Below are 22,817 nucleotides of genomic sequence, written 5' to 3'. Positions count from 1 at the left end.
CTAAAACTTTTAGGGAACAGCATGGAACAGATTTTCGTTTTCAGAGTATGATGTCTTATAGTGTCTTCTTTCAGTCCATATATACTTTTGTATCCGTCCCGCTCCGTCCGTTTAACACTTTTTATACCCTCCACCATAATATGGAGAGTATAATTCCATTCCGTTTGTAACACATCGAAATATTCGTCGGAGACCCTGTAAAGTATATACATATATTGTTGATCAGCATAACATTCTAAGTCGAAATAGCCATGATAGTCTGTACATCCGTCCATCTGTTGAAATCCAGCTAGCACTTTTTAAGATAGAGCTTTGTAATTTGGTATAGAAGTTTATTTTACTCCTAGGATGTTTGGTATTGCAAGTGGGCCACATCGATCCACGTTTCATGTCCGTCCGACTGTTGAAATCCAGCTCGCACTTTATAAGATAGAGCTTTGTAATTTGGTATAGAAGCTTCTATTACTCCCAGGATGTTTGGTTTGGTGGGCCATATCAGTCCACGTTTAGATATAGGCCCCATAGATCCTCCCGATTTTCGGTATTTTGAAGGTGTATAACGCAGAAGTAGCTGAAATTTGGTATTTAGTCTTCGTTGGGGGTTCAAAATTTTCCACCCGAAATTTGTCGGTATAGGTCTACGTCTTCACATAGACCCCATTGAACGGTACCTCACGATTTTCGGTATTTTGAAGGTTGTGTCTTCAATATCCAACCGAAACCACTGCAATATGGTGATAATCTTCGTTGAAGGTACACAACTTTGAAATTCGTCGGTATTGGTCCACGTCTTCATAGAGTCCCCGTAGAATGGTACCTCCCGATTTTCAGTACTTTGAAGGTTTTGACCTCAATATCCCACCTAAATGATTGATTGGGGTGGGGGGTGTGTTCCACCTTGACCAAAATTGAAGAAAATTTAACATGTTGCGTAAAGCTATTTTAAGGGTTATAACCGCATATTGAGCATAAAAAAACCATTTTTATACCCTCAGCATTTATGCTTACGAGGGTATATACGCTTTCATACTGGCAAAATGTGCCTCATCAAAATAATGGTTTCAGACAATTTGGGGTTGATTTAGCCCTGTCCGTCCGTCTGTCTGTCTGGTTGGCTGGAGCGCACGATAACTCTCGAACGGATCAACCGATTCGGTCCAAAATTTGTCTTTTGTAATATTTTGTCCAAACTTAGTTTAAGTTCGAAGATGGGTTATACGAGGGCAGTTCGGAAACTTCTTAGCCTAGCACCAAAAGCGCGGTATAAACAGAAACAAGTTAAGTGTTTTGGAAACTTCCATCTCTGTTATGAACACATGTTAAATTTTGTTTTGATCTGGTAACTCCTTCATATAGAAACAGGTGTTCAAAAAAGACGCATCCGCAATTTTTTTACAATGGAAAAATTAGAAATGCGTGCTGTCATTAAATATTTACATAAAAAAAATTATCGGGACAAGAAATTCATAATGATATGGTAAATGTGTTTGGTGAAAGTGCTCTTTCATATGCAACAGTAACAAATTGAGTTGCTGAATTTAAACGTGGTCGTACAAGCATTGAAGATGAACCACGTAGTGGACGTCCAAAAACAGCAACAACAACAGAAATTGTAGCCAAAGTGCATGATATGGTATTAAATGATCGACGAATAAAAGTGACTGAAATTGCTAATATCATGGGCATCTCAAATGATCGAGTCCATTTAATTTTGCATGAAGAACTACAGATGAAAAAGCTTTCTGCAAGATGGGTGCCGCATTTGTTAACAGTCGATCAAAAACGCATAAGAATGAACATTTCTCAAGCTTGTTTGGATAGTTTTAAGCGAAATAAAATGGATTTTAAGCGTCGTTTCATAACTGTTGATGAGACATGGATCCACCACTATACTCCAGAGACAAAAGAACAATCCAAACAATGGACTGATGCTGGAGGAAGTGCCCCAAAGAAGGCAAAAACAATTCAATCGGCTGGCAACGGTTTTTTCGGACTTCAAAGGTATTTTATTGATTGACTATCTGCAAAAGGGTAAAACAATAAATTCAGAGTACTAGTGCAACCTTTTGGATCAATTAAATGTACAAATTCGAGAAAAACGTCCTGTCTTACAACACAAAAAAAAAAAATTTTTCATCAAGACAACGCACCAGCGCACAAGAGTGTTTTAACAATGGCTAAAATCAACGAATTAAAGTACGAGTTGCTTGACCACCCACCTTATTCTCCTGATTTAGCTCCCAGTGACTTTTAATTGTTCCCAAATCTAAAAAAATTCCTTGCTGGCAAGCGTTTTACCTCAAATAAAGATGCAATTACAGTTGTAAACCACTATTTTAAAACCTTGAGGAAAACTATTTTAATCAAGGGATAGAATTGCTAGAAAAGCGTTGGACTAAGCGTATTGAAGTTTCAGGAGATTATATTGAAAAATAAAAATATTTTTGAAAAACTAACTATTCTCTTTCATTGATAGGCTAAGAAGTTTTTTAACCGCCTTCGTATTGGTACCTTCCCCACAAATGTTCGGAAATATTCGGAAAATTTGTGCGCACGATAACTCTTGAAGGAATTAAGCGATTTGGTTCATACTTTGAACATCGTGAAATTTCTACCAGACTTAGATGATGTTAAAATATGGACACTCCTGCGGGTACCTCCCACACAACATTTTTGAAAAATTCAGTTTAGGACCTGCTCTCGAATCGCTTTGATTTTTGTTGTAGCAACTTGTATTCCCTGCCCCCAATTCGACGGTATAAGTTTCATCAGGGGCAAATCCATACTTCCTTAGAAAATAGCCTGAAAGGTACAAAAAAGCCCTATGACATCGGTTGTAGTGGTTGGAGCGCAAGATAACTTTCGAACGGATCTGCCGATTCGGTTCAAAATGTGGCCTTCGTAATATTTTGTGCGCACGTAACTCTTGATGGGAGTGACCGATTTGGTCAATACTTTAAACATCCTAATATATCTACCAGATATAGATGAGGTTTGAATATGGACTATATTTATCCACACCATCGGGTACCTCCCACACAAAATTTTTGATAAATTCACTTTAAGACCTGCTCTCGAATCACTTTAGTTTTTGTTAAAGCAACTTGCATTCGCTGCCTCAATTACGGCAGTAAAAGATTTTTTTTTCAGGGGCAAGTCCATACTTCTTGAGGACACAGCCTGAATGTTGTAAAAACCCCTATGGCTTCATATGTAGTGGCTGGAGGGCTCGAACCTAATACTGCGTTCGTCCACACTTTGCATATTGTAATATTTCTTCGAATATTAGATGAAATTCCGGTACCTTCCCCACAAAAGTTCGAAAATATTCGCTAAAATGGTACGCTCGATTTCTCATAGACGTAGAAACCGATTTGTTTTAAACGTTGGATCTCTAAATATTGTCGAAACTTAGTTTATGTTCACATTTGGGCCATATCTGTCCAATCAACATTTTTGTAAGGTTCGAGGATTCTTTGGACATTTTACCGAAGGTTTTCCTAGGGGCCTTTTTAAAACGATATTATGTTTTTCGTAGACTATTGTGATAAAAAAGCCCCGCAAATTTTTGAGCTTTAATCCTATCCATACTTTTGTCGGTACATAAATACATACGTTTTTTGGGAAAAGGTATTTCAATCCACACAGGCTGAGGGTATATGGTAAATTTCAAATTTCCTTTATAATTCCATCGAAAAAAATTTTAAATTTTTTTTTACAAGCACATTCACGATTTTTCGTACACGGGTTAAGAAAAAAATTGTGGTTTCAAATATGTTCGCGTTCACAAAATTGGATGCTGCGCCCAAAAGTTATGGGGGGTTTTATTGCCTTATAAAGAAAAAATATTTAAAAATTCCCTTTGTGTTGTAATACCAAAATGTATATATAAATCGGTAACAACATTTAATATCTATCCGTAGACGCCTAAATATTTGCTAAATTTATTTTCATTTTCGCGGAAAATCAAAAAATAATGAAGGAATCTTGGAGTAAATTTTATTTATTCTAACTCAGAGTCCATAAAAATCTCTAAAAAATAAATTAAAAATACGTACAGAATCTAGACAATGTCCAGTAAAATGTGAGACCAAAATTTTATAGATTAGGATTTTAAATTGCATATTGCAGCTACAACAAAAGACAAAAGTTTATTGTTGGAACATTATTTCAAGAATATATTTTTTGGTTTAATACGAAAAATTTGAGAACATTTTTTGGGAGTTATTCTACTATTTCGCTAAATTTCCAGACAAAACCTGAATTATTTTGCTAAAACCTCTTCAAGGAAAATAGTTTATCATCGTGAAAGTATATTTGCTTAGTGTGATAAGCAATAGAATTAGGAAATAAAGAGTGATATTGATATTACAATCAAAGAAAAAACATAAAGGTTAAAAACCGTATAACGCGCGAAATAGTTAAAATCAGTTGAGGCGAATGTGCTTTTCGCATAAAGCGAGTGCATCTCTGTCAATATGTTTGCATTTTCCATGTTTCATTCAGCGACCAAAGTGTGCCATCAGTTGCATCTTACTGCACCAAAATGCTTCATGTGGTTAAAAATAACGCGATGTTCATATGATTATAAGGCGCATCCGATTTCAGTGACCCCCTGTTAAAAATACGTCAATAAGACAAATTTTATACAGATTCGTCAAAAACCGCGGATGTGCTACCTGATTCTATTTTTGGTTAAATACGAATACTACTTCCGAATCTCTGTAATTTATGACACACCTTTTTAACAAATATTATAATCGCGTATAAAGGATTCCATTTATGTAAAACATTTTAATGGAAATCGCGGTTTAGTGTGCGGTTTAGTAAAAATAAAATTTTGCTTATTTTCCTATTTTCAGGGTATCTATATCAGCGGTTTTAGTGGATGGATTCGATCGCGGTAGGGCTCATTAAATCCGGCGCGGAAAAAAACTATAATCACGCGGGGTTCAAAGGTACCTAAGTCACAGTTGTAAATTTTGAAGCCAAAAAATAGATTTTTAAAGAAAATTTACGCACCAAAAATTCGACTTTGGACTCTTGTTACTAGGGAGCTGTACGGAGCACACTCATGAGATATACATCAAACGACGTGGAATCACGAGATCTGCAATCCAATAAATAGTTTAGGTCATTATCTGGTTGCGCCCTCCAATTATAAGAAAAATTCAAAAAAACCCCAATTTCAAAACTTCAAAATGTCAGCATCGATTTAAGGGGGATGCACTGTATATATCGAGAAGTCATACATTAGAACCATGTTGCCCAAAGGGTATTCTTCAATTGTTTCTTTGAGCTCAGGTCTGAATTTTCCCTGGTCTGACCAGAAATCAAGAAAAAACACAAAAAAACTTGCTAACTTCAACACATTTTTACCCATTTTTTTACATTACCATCAACACAGCTTCCACGTAATTTATTTATTATGGTCTATACTATGAGACCCCTGCTAAAACACTTCAATTAATATAAATATATTCATATTATATAAAATATATTGACAGTTCGCGACTTATTAAATGGTGAACCTCAACTTCAACGATTGTAAAACATTTTTGAATATTACCATATCTCTTTCGGCAAAGCCGACTGATACTTTTTTACTTGTAATTATGTTTTTACAATAAATCTACCAATTTTTTTTAGAAAATGTTGTTCATCTGAAAGGTGACACCCTGAGCTACCTTCTGAATTTTTCCTGTTGAAAAATCTTCCATAGTTTTCTGACAAATGCTCACCTTCAAGACACTGTGTTTACTAAAGCTGTTTGCGGTGCCCACTGTAGCTTGAATACGAATGGACCGATCAGAATATATTTTTGTGGGATCATTACGAACCTAATAATCTTGTCTTTAAGCGAAATGGAATTAAAAAATCCATTAAAAAAATTGTGAGCTGTTAAAAATTGCGATTTTAACGAAACAAATTGATAGTTTTCGGCCTCCGTTGACAGTTATTTTCTTAATTCTGTCGGTTATGTACACGATTTATGTTTATAATAGTCCCACGAAAACAACCCCTTAATCCCTTAAAGGTTGTTGTTAGTAGATTTATTCGTACAAAGTATATATATTCAATAGAGAGAGTTCACAAAATTTAGGATACAATTTTAAATATTTACAGATTAGGATATTTAGAATTGAAAATAGACAATATATTCACCCCGTTTTTAGTATATTGAAGTTTTTAATTATATAGGTCCACGTTATGGTATATCGCACAATTTTAGAACTACAAAGAATTGCCATTGTTTTTGCTATCGTAAGATTTTCAGCATTTCGAAGATTTTAGCCTAATTTTTAACTAAAATATACAGATTTGGTGTATTCTGTGACCTACAGTAAAATTTTATGACGAACAATTTTGTAGAATATTTTGATATGATACGATCACATTTTAAAGGAGATTTTGAACGATTTTCGAATTTTCGGAATTCATCTGCGTTTATTCAAAATTGTCCCACAAAACATAATTTTAGAGAGACGTCGTCGAATTTCACTATAGGTCACCAAAGAAATGAAATGTCTATTTACATTATATATCATGAAAATATCAGTATTAATTTTGCTAAAAAAAAAACATGAAAATAGTTCCCAATTATTCGATGAAATTTTTCTTTCCTTCTTTTTTCGAATTGATACATGAAAGTAATATGAACCTTGGTTCTATGTGAAGAAGGAGAAAAAAAGAAGAAAAATTCTACACAAAATTTCACTGTGAGTTTCAGAATAAACCGTATATCTAGGTATACTATTTTCTTAAGAAAATTAGATTACAAATTTATATATTTTAGAATGAAATTATTTGTTTTAATTTTGGACTGTCAATTTTACATAATTCCATACTGGATCAAAATATAACAAAATCCTTCCCTTTTTGGGGATATGATAAAAAGAGGAAATGTTCCAAATCAAATTTCACTATGAGTCTCTATATTATTATTTGTATATTCATTCTTTATGGAGTATATTCATTACGTATTTGATAGTGGAATGATATGACATGAAGAAGTAATTCAGATTTCATTGGAAGTTTCTCTCAAAAAGAGTATACAAACAAAAAATTTGAAAACATTTTCTTAGGGTTTGTTTCACTATGTCGAAAGAAAATTAATGCGAACGAAAAACACCTAAACTTTGCTTTTCATGGTAATATTGACTTTTTTTGCTTCGAAACAAGTACAAAATTTGAAAATCTTACACGCTTAACTACTTAGTTTTTCTTTCGTTTCATTTTCTTTCGACATATATATAAATATATGTTATGTTACATATATATAAATGTTACATATATGTATATAAATATAACTTTTCATCTGAAATCTTCAACCATACACAAATTTTTATGAGAATGAAAAAGGTAATAACATGTTACAGTAGCTTAACCTGTTTACGACCTTGGCCCCCATAGAACAGTACACCTGATTTTCGGTATTTCGAAAGATGTGCCTCAATATCCCACCGAAATGACTGAAATTAGGTAATCTTTCTTGGGGTATAAAACGTCTCACCAGAAATGTTTCTGGATAGGTCCACGCCTTCATATAGCCCGCATAGAACAGTACCTCCCGATTTTCCATATTTTGAAGGTTGTGTGTCAATATCCCACCGACATGATTGAAAGTTGGTAGTTAATCTTTTTTGGGGGTATAAAACGTTCCACTTAAAATATTTTGGTATAGTTCCACGCCTTCATATAGCCCCCATAGAACAGTACATCCCGATTTTCGTTATTTTGAAGGCTATGATTTTAATATCCCATTGAAATGACTGAAATTTGGTAGTTAGTCTTCGTTGGGGTGTAAAACTTTCCAACTGAAATTTGTCGGCCCCCCATAAAACAGTACCTCCCGATTTTGGGTATTTTTAATGTTAAAAAAATGTAAATAACGATATGGAAAAAACACTTATTTTTAAAAATATGTACTTCGGGGAGGGAGGGGCCCACCTTGACCAAAAATAATGAAAGTTAAAAATGTTGTGTAGCAGGTGGTGCTAACAACCATGTTTTTGCTGCTGCGAAGTCTATCAGCCTCATACCATTACCAGATGTTTCACTGTGGAGACTGAATTTTCCAATTGTTGGCCCCGTGATATTCTTCTTTCCAATTTTGGCATTAAAATCGCCTTGAATAATTTTAACGTCATAGGCAGGACAACGGTCATATGTTTCTTCTAAGCGCTCGAATCTTTGGTCTGTTCGTCCTTGTCTTCGGTTGGAGCATGAGCGCAGATAAAACTAATGTGGAAGAATTTTGCTTTTATCCGTATTGTAGCAAGTCTTTCAATCACCTAGGTGAAGCTGAAGACAAGATGTCTTAACTTCCAATTGAAAATCTGCAACCAAATTCTTGCTTTGTGTTAGTGCATCACCTTTAGGTGTTGTTATGACGCCTTTCTCAATACATCGTTACATGTTGCTTTTTGGAATGTTGGGTTACTACCCAAACGCCCAATGTTTTTAATGTTTTTATTGAGGAACGCAGGACACATTTTAGCTCACTACCTTTAACGAGTATTAAATGTATCTCCCCAGGTAACACTACGAGGACCAAGATATGTCCTGGACTTTGCTATTTTAAAGAAGATCAGTTGCGTTATGCTTATATCTTTCATTGACTACTTCATCCATTGTCTTTGACTACTTTGGACTAAGAAGTTCCGGAATCCAAAGAATTTTCAGAAGATTCAACGGTCGGGCTAACCATCACCATGGCCGAGCTGTGTCAGATTCTTCTTAAGCTTAGGTCGTTGTGCCCCTGAAAGCTACTTTTTTGTTGTGAGCTTTGCGATGCTCTCACACACTTCATCAACATCTTGTGAACATCCGCTTTAGTGAAGATTTCCACGAAGGTTGTGATGTGCGGTCAAAAAGCATTCGTTTGAATATAAACATCTTGTAAAATTATAGTATTTAAAATTAAAAACAAATGTCTAAAAGCGTTTTTATGCCCTCACGTGGAACACTTAAATTATTTTCATTTCCAACGATATAATTATGTCAATGACAATTAATAACATTTTTGGTTTTCTTGCTTTTATGGTAAAATGGATTTTCCTTAAGAAGATTTGAACTTAAGCAGTTGCACGTGCGTATGTGGCAATCATTTATTCTGTGAAAACTGTGACAAATTGCAAGTGATTTAATTACCTGTGTTATTTTATTTTTGCTCACCATTTCTACCGAGCCACGTGCCTGAATAACAAAGGCTCTCATGTAAATTAATGTCAGAAGTGTATGAAAAAAAAACCGAAGCATTTTTGGCATATAAAATGAACACCTATACATATATTAAGCAATTTCATTCGTATGGGACAATGCCCCTTTTGTTACTCATTAAATCCCAACTAATAGTCTTTTATGGTGTTAATGGGCATCCATCTGGGATTTAAAGGATATGCAGATATGACATGCATGTGGATCATGTTGGCAAACTTAACTGGACTCTGGCGCTAGTAGAGGCATGTGTGAAGATATTTTGATTAAAAGGTAAAGGTTAATAAATATTTTTATTGCATCACTCTCTTGTTTTCTTTGGATTGTGTGTAATTTCATTATTTTGTAGAAACATACACATGCATTCCACCACTAACTGGAAGAATGCATTTCCAAAAGTAAGTAAACCATACTTTACTTAAAAAGATATGTAGAACACCTTTAGGAAGTGCTCTTTATTAAGCCCCAAAGACTTTTGAAGTTCGTCTCCTGGGAGCATAGGGCTTCGACAATGCATCGCCATCTTACACGATTACTTGCCGTTGCTTTTGCATTTTCCCATGTAAGGTTAGTTTGATTTACTTCTTGGGTTGTTGGTCGTGGCCAGGTGTTTCTTGATCCACCTCGATTTTGTGATTTTTGGGGGAAAATATGTGTCCTTTGTTCGAAGATGTACTATAAATGTGGGTAACATTTTAGCCCCATAAAGCGGTACCGTTCTATTTCAGATATTTTTACGATTTTAGCTGCATATTCCTAGGTGTCAATTATATATACAGTTACTGACGTTTGTGGCTACATTTTTAGACCGGATTAGCTATTATTATGGGCGACGTAGGGGATGGAAGATACCAAGGAACAGTCCAGACCGGCTTTAAAATGGCAAAGCCCAGGATTTATCTTGGTCCCTCTTTCCGCTCAAGTGGACACTGACCTCCCTGTGGTGTCCACTGGGGAGCTGCCTTTAACATCCGTTAAAGGTAGTGAGCTAACATGTGCCGCGCGTTCACCCATAAGAATGTTAAAAATGTGGGTTTGGGCGTCGGGTTAGTAACCCTCCCCTAGAAAAAAAACAGCCTACTATAAAAAAACGAAAGAAAAGAAAAACAAACCCCTTTCAAATTGACGAACCCCGCAAACGTTTTAAGGACCATGATCTGCGAATCTGCACCTGGAATGATCGCACTCTTTATAGAGAAGGTGCAGTTTACGCATTGGCAGATGTGCTTGAAAAGTACAAGGCCGACATTACTGCCATACAGAAAATACGATAGAACGGGAAAGTCGTCACAACAACACCTAAAGGTGACGCACTGTATTATTGCTGCCATGACCCAAAGCATGAGTTTGGTTGCGCATTTGTAGTTGGACGGAGGTTGAAACATCTGGTCTCCTGCTTCGCCCCAGATAATGAAATACTTGCTGCAATTCGATTAAAAGCTAAATTATTCAACATCAGCTTTATTTGCGTTCATGCTCCCACTAAAGACAAGGACGAACAGACCAAATATATATTCTACGAGCGCTTAGAAGAAACTTATGACCGTTGCCCTGCCCATGACATTAAACTGATACTAGGCGATTTTAATACCAAAATTGGAAAGGAGAATATCTTTTGCCCAACAGTCGAGAAATTCAGTCTTCACAGTGAAACATCTAACAATGGTATGAGGCTGATAGACTTTGCAGCTTCAAGAAACATGGTAGTTAGCAGTACCACATTTAAGCATCTCGATATTCATAAGGGCACCTGGCTGTCTCCAGATCAAAGAACAAGTTATCAAATTGATCATGTTGTGATATATGGAAGACATTCACCGTGCGTGTTGGATGTACGATCGTTGCGAGGAGCAAACATAGATTCGGACCACTACCATGTTGCAGCAAAGGTACGTACCAGATTAAACGTAACAAACAAAGTGCGAACAGACACAACACGGAAGTTGGACATCGGTAAGCTGCAATCACAACAGATAGCCTCAGCATATTCCACTCAACTGGCTCAACTGCTTAATCAAAGCACTCCTCGTCCCGATAACATATCAGGACAATGGCAAAACATTGCCCACTCCATGCAAACAGCCGCAAAATCAGTACTTGGATACCAGAGACCTCCACCAAGGAATCCATGGTATGACCAGGAGTGTCGTGCTGCTACCGGAGAGAAAAATGCGGCATATATGGCTACTTTACAATCAGTAGCAACGCGTAGCGCTCGAGAGAGGTATCGGGAGAAAAGGAGAGAGGAGAAACGTATTTTCCGCAGGAAAAAGAGAGAGAGGGAAAATCGGGAGTGTGAATAAATCGAGATGTACAGGAGACAGAATGAAGTCCGAAAATTCTACCAAAGAGTGAAACATCAAACTGATGGCTTTGGAACTGGCACATCCTCCTGTAGAGACCAGCAAGGTAATCTGCTAACTGATACAGATAGTGTGCTAAGCATATGGAAAGAGCATTTTTCCAAACTGTTGGTGTCCAATAGTAGCGAAGTCGACGAAGATACCACAGATCCAATCCCGGAAGATGGTATTGAATGTATACCACCTGGCCCTTATGAGGTAAAGACAGCAATAAACCGGCTGAAGAATAATAAGGCAGCAGGAGCTGATGGTCTACCAGCCGAGCTGTTTGAAACCGGAGGCGACACGCTGATAAGGTGTATGTATCAGCAAGTTAGCTCCTTCTGGCAGGAAGAACGCGTACCCAATGATTGGCACCTGAGCATTCTGTGTCCCGTCCACAAGAAAGGAGACAAGACTTTATGCTCCAACTATAGGGGCATTAGTTTTCTCCCTATCGCCAACAAGATAGTGGCAGGGATATTGTGCGAACGACTAAAGCCTATGGTCAACGAAATAATTGGACCATACCAATGCGGCTTTAGACCTGGCAAGTCCGCCATTGACCAGATATTTACCCTGCGGCAAATCCTGTAGAAGACCCAAAAGATGCAGATCGACACCTAACACCTTTTTGTCTATTATAAAGCAGCCTTCGACAGCCCGCTACGTTCAAGGGTATTCCAAGCCATGTCTGAATTTGGTATCCCCGCAAAGCTCATTCGGCTTTGTAAAATGACTCTAACTGACATAGGATTTTCAGTTAAAATAGGAAAGAACATCCCCGAAGAGTTTTGTACCAAAAGAGGTTTCAGGCAAGGAGACAGCATTTCGTGTAATCTTTCAACATCCTGCTAAAAAGCTTATACGAGAGGCAAACGTCAAAAGAAGTGGCACAATCTACACCAATAGCCACATGTTACTTGCTTATGCTGATGACATAGACAATGTCTTGCGGACCGAAAACAAAGTTAATATAACGTCCATACTATGGTGGAGGTTTTAAAAATCGATGTAACCCAAAAAAACCAAGGATATTTTCGACTGCAACGAAGGGGAATTGGTAAATCAGAACTCCTGAATATTTTTTTTGCAAATTTTGTAGCATAGTTTTTTGTTGTTCTATTTTTACAATCTTTTCAACTTTAATTATGCACTGTACATCCCTTTTATTTAACGCCAATTTATGTTTCCTTCTTCAATCAAATAAACAAACGCAAAAGTTCAGAGAATCCATTTGAAATCCTTCTCATCCCCTCTCTTATCTCATCGTTTACATGAATAACTATGTACAAGTGATCCAAGGGGAAGCGAATGTGTAAATGTTTTATGATTTCTAAAAATACATTTAGGTTTTGCTGTCTCTACGTTTTATAGTAAACATTTTTGAAATAAAATATAAAACGATATTGAATTTTATGTTTTTTTTAAGCAGCATAATATTTATGTTTATGCCAATAAAAATATGTAATGTTATGATGGGCCTTAAATATAACGCCACATTATTCGTGTTGTTTCCACAAGCTGTGTATATTGTACATGCCTATATGTATATATGTATGTTAGTTCGCTTCTCAGTATATTCTACAAGTTATTGTTTCAGCAGCATTTTCAGGAAATTACAATATTCGTGTGACTATCAGCTATTCGCAGAAAATTAGAATTGATAATGAAAGAACATTGTGAGCAAATTGCTCAGAGGAAAAAAATCATAATAAGGAAATTCATAAACTTTAGGTAGGCGTGGGCACTGTTTCCCTATGATCTGATGAAAAAAATTAATAATACGCTATAATAGTTGTAAAATCTAGTTTAATTATCTAAGCTCAGAAGTTATTTAATATTTCAATTGTTCCAACCAGAATAGACACCTATAGTTTTGTGTTTATCGTAAAATATTTAGCGGGAAAAACGGACCAACAATGAAATTTTGGTCCAATTTTGTCATTACTCTACAGATATTATCCGCAAGGAAATTTAAAAGAGGTTTGGAACGTAGAAGAAGCTCAACAACCTTTAATTGGTGGAATTAATTTTTTTAAAGCCCATATACTTATTTACCACGTTATTAACACAAATACATCGTTAAAATATTTGTAAAGCCACCATTTAATGAGTAAAAAGTGAAACTTTTTGGTGAAATTCTAAATATTTCGAGGGGTTAGTCGCTAAATTAAATATGAAGAATTTGTAGTGGGATACTTACCTATGGAATTTCATAAGAATATATTTGAGTGATGAAATATATAAAGCAACGACCCTGACCGGCATAAACCAGGTAAAAACCAGGATTTATCTTGGCCCCTCTTTTATCTCAAATGGACACTGTTTTATTTTCGGCTTTTTGAGACATAGGTGGCTTCCAATATTTTTGCGTATGCTCTTTCTGAATTTTTTTATCGGCTTTTTAGTATCTGCTGTAGCGAGATATCCACTTTTCGTCCCAAAGCTTAAGTTCTTTTCAGGTATGAAATTAATATTTTAATAACTTGCAAATTTAAAAACACTTTCCAGCAAGAAGTATATATCGGCTTTGCCGACAGAGATATACCTTCAACCCGTATGTATTGAAATACTTTTTTCCCAAAAATATTTAGAGATCCAAAGTTTGGACCAACTCGGTTTCTACGTCTATGAGAAATCGAGCGTGCCATTTTGTGGGGGAGGTACCGGAAGGAGTATACCTATAAGCACCACCTTCGAATTTCATCTAATATTCCAAGAAATATTGCAACTTCCAAAGAGTGGACGAACGCAGTATTCGGTTCTACCTCTCCAGCCACTACATATGTTGCCATAGGGGGGTTTTTTTTACAACTTTCGGGCTGTTTTCTTTTACTGTCGTAATTGACTAAAGGGATTCCAGAGCAGGTCTTAAAGTGAATTCATCCAAAATTTTGTGTGGGAGGTAACCGAAGGAGTGGACAAATATAGTCCATATTCGAACCTGATCTATATCTGGTAGATATATTAGGATGTGTAAAGTATGAACCAAATTGGTCACTCCCATCAAGAGTTATAGTGCGCACAATTTTTCCGAACATTTTTGAACTTTTGTTGGGGAGGTACCTGAAGGAGTGCACCGATATGGCTTATCTTCGAACCTAAATTAAGTTTGCACAAAATATTACGAAGGCCACATTTCTAACTGAATCGGAGGATCCGTTCGAGAGTTATCTTGCGCTCCAACCACTACACACGGTGTCATAGGGGTTTTTTGTACCTTTTAGGTTATTTTCTCAGGAAGTATGGACTTGCCACTGATAAAACTTACACCGTCGTATAGTGGGCAGTGAATACAAGATGCTACAACAAAAATCAAAGCGATTCGAGAGAGGGTCCTAAACTTTTCCGAAATTTTGTGTGGGAGGTACCCGAAGTAGTGAACCGATTGAGTCCGCATTAGAACATCATTTAAGTCTGGTAGAAATTTCACGATTTGCAAAGTATGGACCAAATCGGTTAATTCCTGCAAGAGTTATCGTGCGCACAAATTTTCCGAACATTTCCGAAATTTTGTGGGGGATGTACCGTAAGGAGTGGACCGATATAACCCATCTTCGAAATTAAACTAAGTTTGGACAAAATATTACGAAAGCCAAATTTTGGACCGAATCGGTTGTTTCGTTCGAGAGTTATCGTGCACACCAGCCAGCCAGACAGACAGACGGACGGACATGGCTAAATCAACTCCAAACTGTCTGAAACATACTTGGGGTCTAAAACCATTATTTCGATGAGGCACATTTTGCCCGTAAGAAAGTGTATATGGGCAATATTTTTGAACATTTAACATAGTTGAAGCCAAGGTTTAGCCTTTAATAACTCGCGAAATGTGGTTGAATATTATACAAATTAAATGCTTTCGGATAAAATGAAATGTTTTTAGACTTGGCATAAAATATTGGCCTTAAAAGTTAATTTGCGTGGAAGCTGTGGCTACATTTATGTTAAATAATGGGTAAAAATTGGTTGAAGCCAACGTGTCTTTTTTTTGTTTTCGCTCGATTTGTGATTAAACCACACTTTTCACGATTTTCCCGTCAAAGTAAAAGTAGAAGCAACTAAATAAGGATCATCTCACTGGTGTATAACTTTTCAAAATTTGATCTGCTTCTACCATTAAATGATGGGGACAATTTGAAGCCAGATTTTAAGTGTTTTTTGAAAATTTCTTCTAATTTCGTTCCGTAAACAGGGTTTTCAAATAATCATATATAGGATTGTAAAACTCGCGATTCTGAGTTATTTGATATATGTGTTGTGAATGTAGCCTACACAGCTTCACAGAAATCTGTATCCAAATACGAAAATTTTGTGCGAACAAGTTTCTAAAAATCATATATTTCGGGTCTAATTTGTACAATTGGCATTCGATTTACTGCAAATTTTGAATTTTTACGTTGCGGATCTACTAAATCATTACTCGTTAAAATCCATCTACCAAAACGAGAGATAGGAGAAATTCCAAGGTAGGAAAATCACTTAATATTGTTTTTGAAAATATCGCGCATTTTATCACGTATTCTGTCGGCCGCTTGCACTGCTATGAAAAAAACTAGTACAGCATCTTAGTTTTTGTGGAAACAGAGATTTAAAACTTCACTGATAAGGGAGCTACATTAATTTTATCTCAAAAGATAGTGTGTGATGTGACATCCACGGTTCCTGATTGATCGCCTTGAAATATACATATATCGATGTAGACTTTCGTGGTGACACTGAAACCGGATGCGGAACAAATTTATTGTACTTTGCGCAAATTAGAGATGTTTTATAGGTTTTTAATGCTTAGATGCAGCCGATTCTACATCTAAGTGTCGAAGTTATATTTCGAAAAATATATACAAATTAAAAGATATGGTCTTGGTGTACATGGGAATCACATGCGGAAAAAACGATTTTGATAATTACTCGACTTACACATATTTTAATAATGCATATATGTTAAAGCGATTTATTTGAACTCTATTTCCGTTTAAGAAGTCTAATGATTTATTTCAACAACCCGATAACTTTCCTCTATGGGAAACCATCTATGTGAATGTAGATAAAGCAAAATCCGCCAATTTTCTTGGTACTTTCAAGAAAAATAAAAAAATGTACTCCTAGAGAATTTATCCAATATTTTCAATTCTAGAATGCATGTGAAAACTATTACACTGTGCAACATTTTTAAGGTGATCTTGTGCAAACAATTCGAACTGAGGATTTTTTGAAAGTGCAGACCCAAAGGATAAGAAACCCTAGTTGGGTTTTGCTGTGTCAGATGCATCTCGGATTTTATGGCCCCATCTAAACATGGTTAAATATTGAGTTTTTTAAGAAATTCGGGGCTATATCTCTGAAACCAATGCGAATCTTCTTCTGACCTCTGAAGCAAATTTGTAGATAAGGACAAGAATAAAATATTTTGAGAAATAATGAACTCGAAAAATATATGCAAAAATTCCACTATTTTATACATTTCGCGCCGTATCTCCAAAACCGTTAATTTTTTCTGAATATTTTCTTTTAGAAAAAAATTTCCTGGAATGTAATACACAACTTTTCAGAACAAGTCATTGTTGTAAAATGCTTCTATGTCGTTGGTTTCAGTACATTTTTCAACGACGATTTAATAAAAATGTCAATAATGTAGTGAAATCCGAAATGCGAGAATAAAATGTTGGTGTGAACTGTGTTTGAAATACGTGTTGTAAAAGATATGATGCAAAATACCGCTGATACAACATGATGTAAACATTTTAGAGTTTCAGAATGTTCTAAAGAATTGTTGTGAACTTTATTTGGAAGATTTTTGCAAAAGGTTACTTGGTTCAGCTCCCAATAGTTTAGCCGATACTTACTTACTTACTTAGCTGGCCCATTACAGAACATTTGTTCTATAGGCCGAACTAAGAAAAGATCTCCAATTCTCTCTATTTGTTGCTTCGCTTTCTGGAATACCGCGCCTTTACATATCATCATCCACTTGTTTGCGCCATCTATTCCTTGGCCTGCCAATTCTGCGTGCACCGCCAAGCGGTCCGTGTTTATACACCTTTTTAGCGGGGTCATCATCGCTCATTCTCATGATATGGCCTAGCCAACGCAATCGTTGCATCTCGATACGTTTAACTATATTCATGTCTTTGTATAGCTCATATAGCTCGTGGTTCATACGACGTCGATATTCACCGTCAACGCAAATCGGCCCGTAGATCTTTCGAAGAATTTTCCTCTCAAACACACCAAGCACTGCCTTATCTGCTTGCGCAAGTACCCATGCTTCGGAGCCATACATTAGCACGGGTAGTATCAGCGTTTTGGATAGTGTTATTTTTGTTTGACGAGATGTGGCTTTGTTTTTAAATTGCTTACTTAGACCATAGTAGCATCTGTTGGCCAATACAATTCTTCTTCTTATTTCACAACTGATGTTGTTTGTTGTGTTTATGGCAGTGCCGAGGTAGACGAAGTCTTTAACTACCTCAAAATTGTAGGTACCAACTTCCACAGTTGGTCCGAGCTCTATGGACGCTTTGCGCGTCGACATCATCAATTTGGTCTTTTCGCCGTTTACCGCCAGACCCACTTTCGCAGATTCTGCTTCGACCTTCCTAAAGGTATCAGTTACTTCCTTTACTGATCGTCCCATGATGTCTATGTCATCAGCATAGGTAAGTAACATGTGGCTATTGGTGTAAATTGTGCCATTTCTTTTGACATTTGCATCTCGTATTACCTTTTCCAGCAAAATGTTGAATAGGTCACACGAAAGGCTGTCTCCTTGTCTGAAACCTCTTTTGGTACAAAATTCTTCGGAGAGGTTCTTTCCAATTTTAACTGAGGACCTAGGATCAGTTAAAGTCATCTTACAAAGCCGGATGAACTTTGCGGGGATACCAAATTCAGACATTGCGTGGAATACCTTTGATCGGAGGGGACTGTCGAATGCTGCTTTATAATCGACAAAAAGGTGAAATATGTCGATCTGCATCTCTTGGGTCTTCTCTAGAATTTGCCGCAGGGTAAATATCTGGTCAATGGTGGACTTGCCAGGTCTAAAGCCACATTGGTATGGTCCAATTATTTCGTTGACCATTGGCTTTAGTCGTTCGCACAATATCCCTGACACTATGTTATAGGCAATAGGGAGGACTTATGCCCCTATAGTTTGAGCATACAGTCTTATCTCCTTTCTTGTGGACGGGACATAGGATGCTCAGGTTCCAATCGTCGGGTACGCGTTCTTCCTGCCAGATGGTGCTAACTAGCTGATGCATACACCTTATCAGCGCGTCGCCTCCGGTTTTAAACAGCTCGGCTGGTAAGCCATCGGCTCCTGCTGCTTTATTATTCTTCAGCCGGTTGATTGCTGTTTTTACCTCATCTTGGCCGGGCGGTATACATTCTATACCATCTTCTGGGATTGGATCTGTGGTATCATCGTCTTCGCTACTATTGGATACCAGCAGATTGGAGAAATGTTTCTTCCATATCCTGAGCACGCTATCTGTATCTGTTACCAGATTACCTTGCTGGTCTCTACAGGAGGATGTGCCTGTACCAAAGCCATCTGTTTGATGTTTCACTCTTTGGTAGAATTTTCGGACTTCATTCTGTCTCCTGTACATCTCGATTTTTTTCACACTCCCGCTTTTCCATTTCTCTCTTTTTCTTGCGGAAAAGCCGTTTCTCTTCTCTCCTTTTCTCCCGATATCTCTCTCGTGCGCTACGCGTTGCTACTGATTGTAAAGTAGCTCTATATGTCGCATTTTTCTCTTCGGTAGCAGCACGACACTCCTGGTCATACCATGAATTCCTTTGTGGATGTCTCTGGAATCCAAGTATGGATTTTGCGGCTGTTTGCATGGAGTGGGCAATATGTTGCCATTGTGTTGTTATGTTATCGGGACAAGGAGTGCTCGCGTTAAGCAATTGGGCTAGTTGAGTGGAATATGCTGTGGCTATCTGTTGTGTTTGCAGCCTATCGATGTCCAACTTCCGCGTTGAGTCTGTTCGTGCTTTATTTGCAACGTTTAGACGGGTACGTACCTTTGCTGCAACAAGGTAGTGGTCCGAATCAATGTTTGCGCCTCGGAACGATCGTACATCCAACACGCTGGATGAATGTCTTCCATCTATTACAACGTGATCAATTTGATTACTTGTTCTTTGATCTGGAGACAGCCAGGTGCCCTTATGAATATCGAGATGATTAAATCTGGTACTGCTAACTACCATGTTTTTTGCAGCTGCAAAGTCTATCAGCCTCATACCATTGTCAGATGTTTCACTGTGGAGACTGAATTTCCCGACTGTTGGGCCAAAGATATTCTCCTTTCCAATTTTGGCATTAAAATCGCCTAGAATGATTTTAATGTCATGGGCAGGGCAACGGTCATATGTTTCTTCTAAGCGCTCGTAAAATATATCTTTGGTCTGTTCGTCCTTTTCTTCAGTGGGAGCATGAGCACAAATAAAGCTGATGTTGAAGAATTTAGCTTTTATTCGAATTGCAGCAAGTCTTTCATTCACTGGGGTGAAGCTGGATACCAGATGTTTTAGACTCCGACTAACTACGAATCCGCAACCAAATTCATGCTTTACGTCATGGCAGCTATAATACAGTGCGTCACCTTTAGGTGTTGTTGTGACGCCTTTCCCAATCCATTGTATTTCCTGTATGGCAGTAATATCGGCTTTGTACTTTCCAAGTACGTCTGCCAATGCGAAGACTGCACCTTCTCTATAAAGAGTGCGAACATTCCAGGTGCAGATTCGCAGATCATGGTCCTTAAAACGTTTGCGGGGTTCGTCAACTTTAGAGGGGTTTGTTTTTCTTTTCTTTCGTTTTTTCATAGTAGGCTGTTTTTTTTCTAGGGGAGGGTTACTAACCCGACGCCCAAACCCAAGTTTTTAACGTTCTTATGGGTGAACGCGCGGCACATGTTAGCTCACTACCTTTAACGGGTGTTAAAGGCAGTTCCCCAGGTGACACCACGGGGAGGTCAGTGTCCACTTGAGATGAAAGAGGGACCAAGATAAATCCTGGGCTTTGCCATGGTAAAACCGGTCAGGACCGTTCCTTGGTATCTTCCATCCCCTACGTCACCCAAAATACACGAAGGCAAAATTTTGGACCAAATCGGTTGATCCGTTTGAGAGTTATCGTGCGCACCAGCCAGCCAGACAGACAGACGGACGGACATTGCTAAATCGTCTCCAAATTGTCTGAAACGGATTTCGTCCAAACATACATGGGGTCTAAAGCCATTATTCTATGAGGCACATTTTGCCCGTATGAAAGTGTATATACCCTCGTTAGCATAAATGCTGAGGGTATAAACACATCGTCGGGTACATCCTCACCATTATTTTTACCGAAAGTACTTCTTATGGCCATGTTTTTCTCTAGTCCATGCTTCCTGACATAATGTGCCTTATACTTACGATAACTATCGAAAGGCGTGATTCACATTGGTCCAACCTTGGCGCATCGCAATATTTCTTTCTTACTTCGGGTTCTCCACTTCTTCGGTTAACTCCCACATAAAATTTCAAAATTGTTCGCATGTGTGATGTTTGTAGACATGTCTAGGGTCCTTTTGAATTTTTTTACTGCAGTTAGTGGTCGCGGTTAATATTGGACAGTATAATTTTTGTCAGTGTTAAGTCCATACTGACTGTGATAATTACCCTAAAGGCCTCGTCACATATGAGGATTTCTGGGTTAATTCATTAAGTTGCATATTCTTCCGGCTTTAAGTCAAAAGCCAAAACATACGAAAATCGTGTTTCAGCACACCTTTAGGCTGTAAAAACCCTACGACCACCTCCATCTCGATGTTATCCAATCTTTGCACATAGTAATTGTTCAAGTGTTTAAGAATCTGTCCACTTTGTCCAGGGGCTTATTCCGCAAACGTTTACAGATTTAGGCTTAAGAATGGATTCAGAGGTGTTCACTTGAAACTTTATTTCGGATAGTTCTCGCATTATGCATTACAACAGTAATGTTTTGGGAAATAATCCATGCTGGGTTATCTTCTTTTCATTATGACACAGGCTGAGGGTATATCTCTGTGGTCAATGCCGACGGAAACTTGTTTACTCTTTCACTGAAAAGTGAATTATGTCATATGGACACATCCACTGTGTGTGCCATTTACAGAATATATGCTCATATCCCCCGTCAGTCTGCAAAACCATTCTGACCCTGCCGGCAACAATCAATCAAAATGTGACAAGAAGTCATTACCTTAACCAGCTAGACCGTATGCCACGTTTGCCGGACCCCTATTGTACTCATTGCCTGAGTTAAGCTAATGCCCAGTCGTAGTGATATGACGTTGTCGGTTCCATCCATTAATAGCCCATTCCCTTTGTTTTTAAATAATATTCATTTTGTTTTAATTTTCATGATTTTTTCGAAATTTGTTTTTTATTTTCTATGAGAAAAATAATTTACAATCTTTATAGTTATTACTAATATTACTTATTTTTTAAATAAGGAAAATATAAATCGTATTTTTTAGAATTTAAGTAAATTAAATATAATTATATATATTTTTCTAAAGATTTTATACTAAATACAATATTTTTTTGGATTTTTTTTATTTTTTCTTAAGAAATAAATTAAATTTTCAGCTAATGAGGGGAGTGTGGTATAATTAAATTAGTTCTCATTACTTTAAGTAAATCGTGTCCTTGTTGGTTCATTTTATGTTTTAATCCTCACTTTTTTGTTTGTGTGTTATAATAATAAATTCGTAAATTTTTTTATGTTATTTTTTTATCTTTTAGTTATTTGCAAAATTTGGAGTTAGGAAAATTGTATTTTCAAGTGCTTAGTTATTTATAAATTTAATTAATTGTGATTTTTGCAAATTCTTTACTTAAAATAAGAATAATAATAGTGGTAAATTAAATAATAAATAATTATAATTTAATAAATAATATAATACAAGATATGTTTACAATAGTTGGGAACTTTGTTATATGTTACAAAACAGTTTCTTTTTGGAAATAAACAATATTTTTGAATAAAATGTAATTTGAAATATGTGAATATTCTTAGATTCAGTTTGCCTGCTATTAGTTTATCGAGATATATGTGTTTATCTGATTATTGTGTGAACAAAAGGCATGTGGGATAAAATGCAAATTTGTGTTGTATGTTGAGAAATAGCATAATTTTGATTTAAAATGGATTGTAATTTTTTTCAAATGGCCATATGAGGTGTTGAGGATGCTTTGGAAAGAATCTAA

General features: G+C 36.8%; 1 protein-coding gene across 1 annotated transcript in view; it reads left to right on the top strand.

Moving 5' to 3' along the window:
* The window catches only part of LOC141403684 (uncharacterized), a 291,242-nt gene that overhangs the window by 102,376 nt on the left and 166,049 nt on the right, over positions 1-22,817 (top strand). The window lies entirely within an intron of this gene.

The sequence above is a fragment of the Musca autumnalis genome, unplaced genomic scaffold (genome assembly GCF_047663935.1).
Source record: "Musca autumnalis isolate F117 unplaced genomic scaffold, ASM4766393v1 scaffold_4, whole genome shotgun sequence".
NCBI lineage: Eukaryota > Metazoa > Arthropoda > Insecta > Diptera > Muscidae > Musca > Musca autumnalis.
The sequence above is the reverse complement of the archived record's forward strand: the minus strand, read 5'-3'. Positions and strand labels throughout refer to the sequence as shown.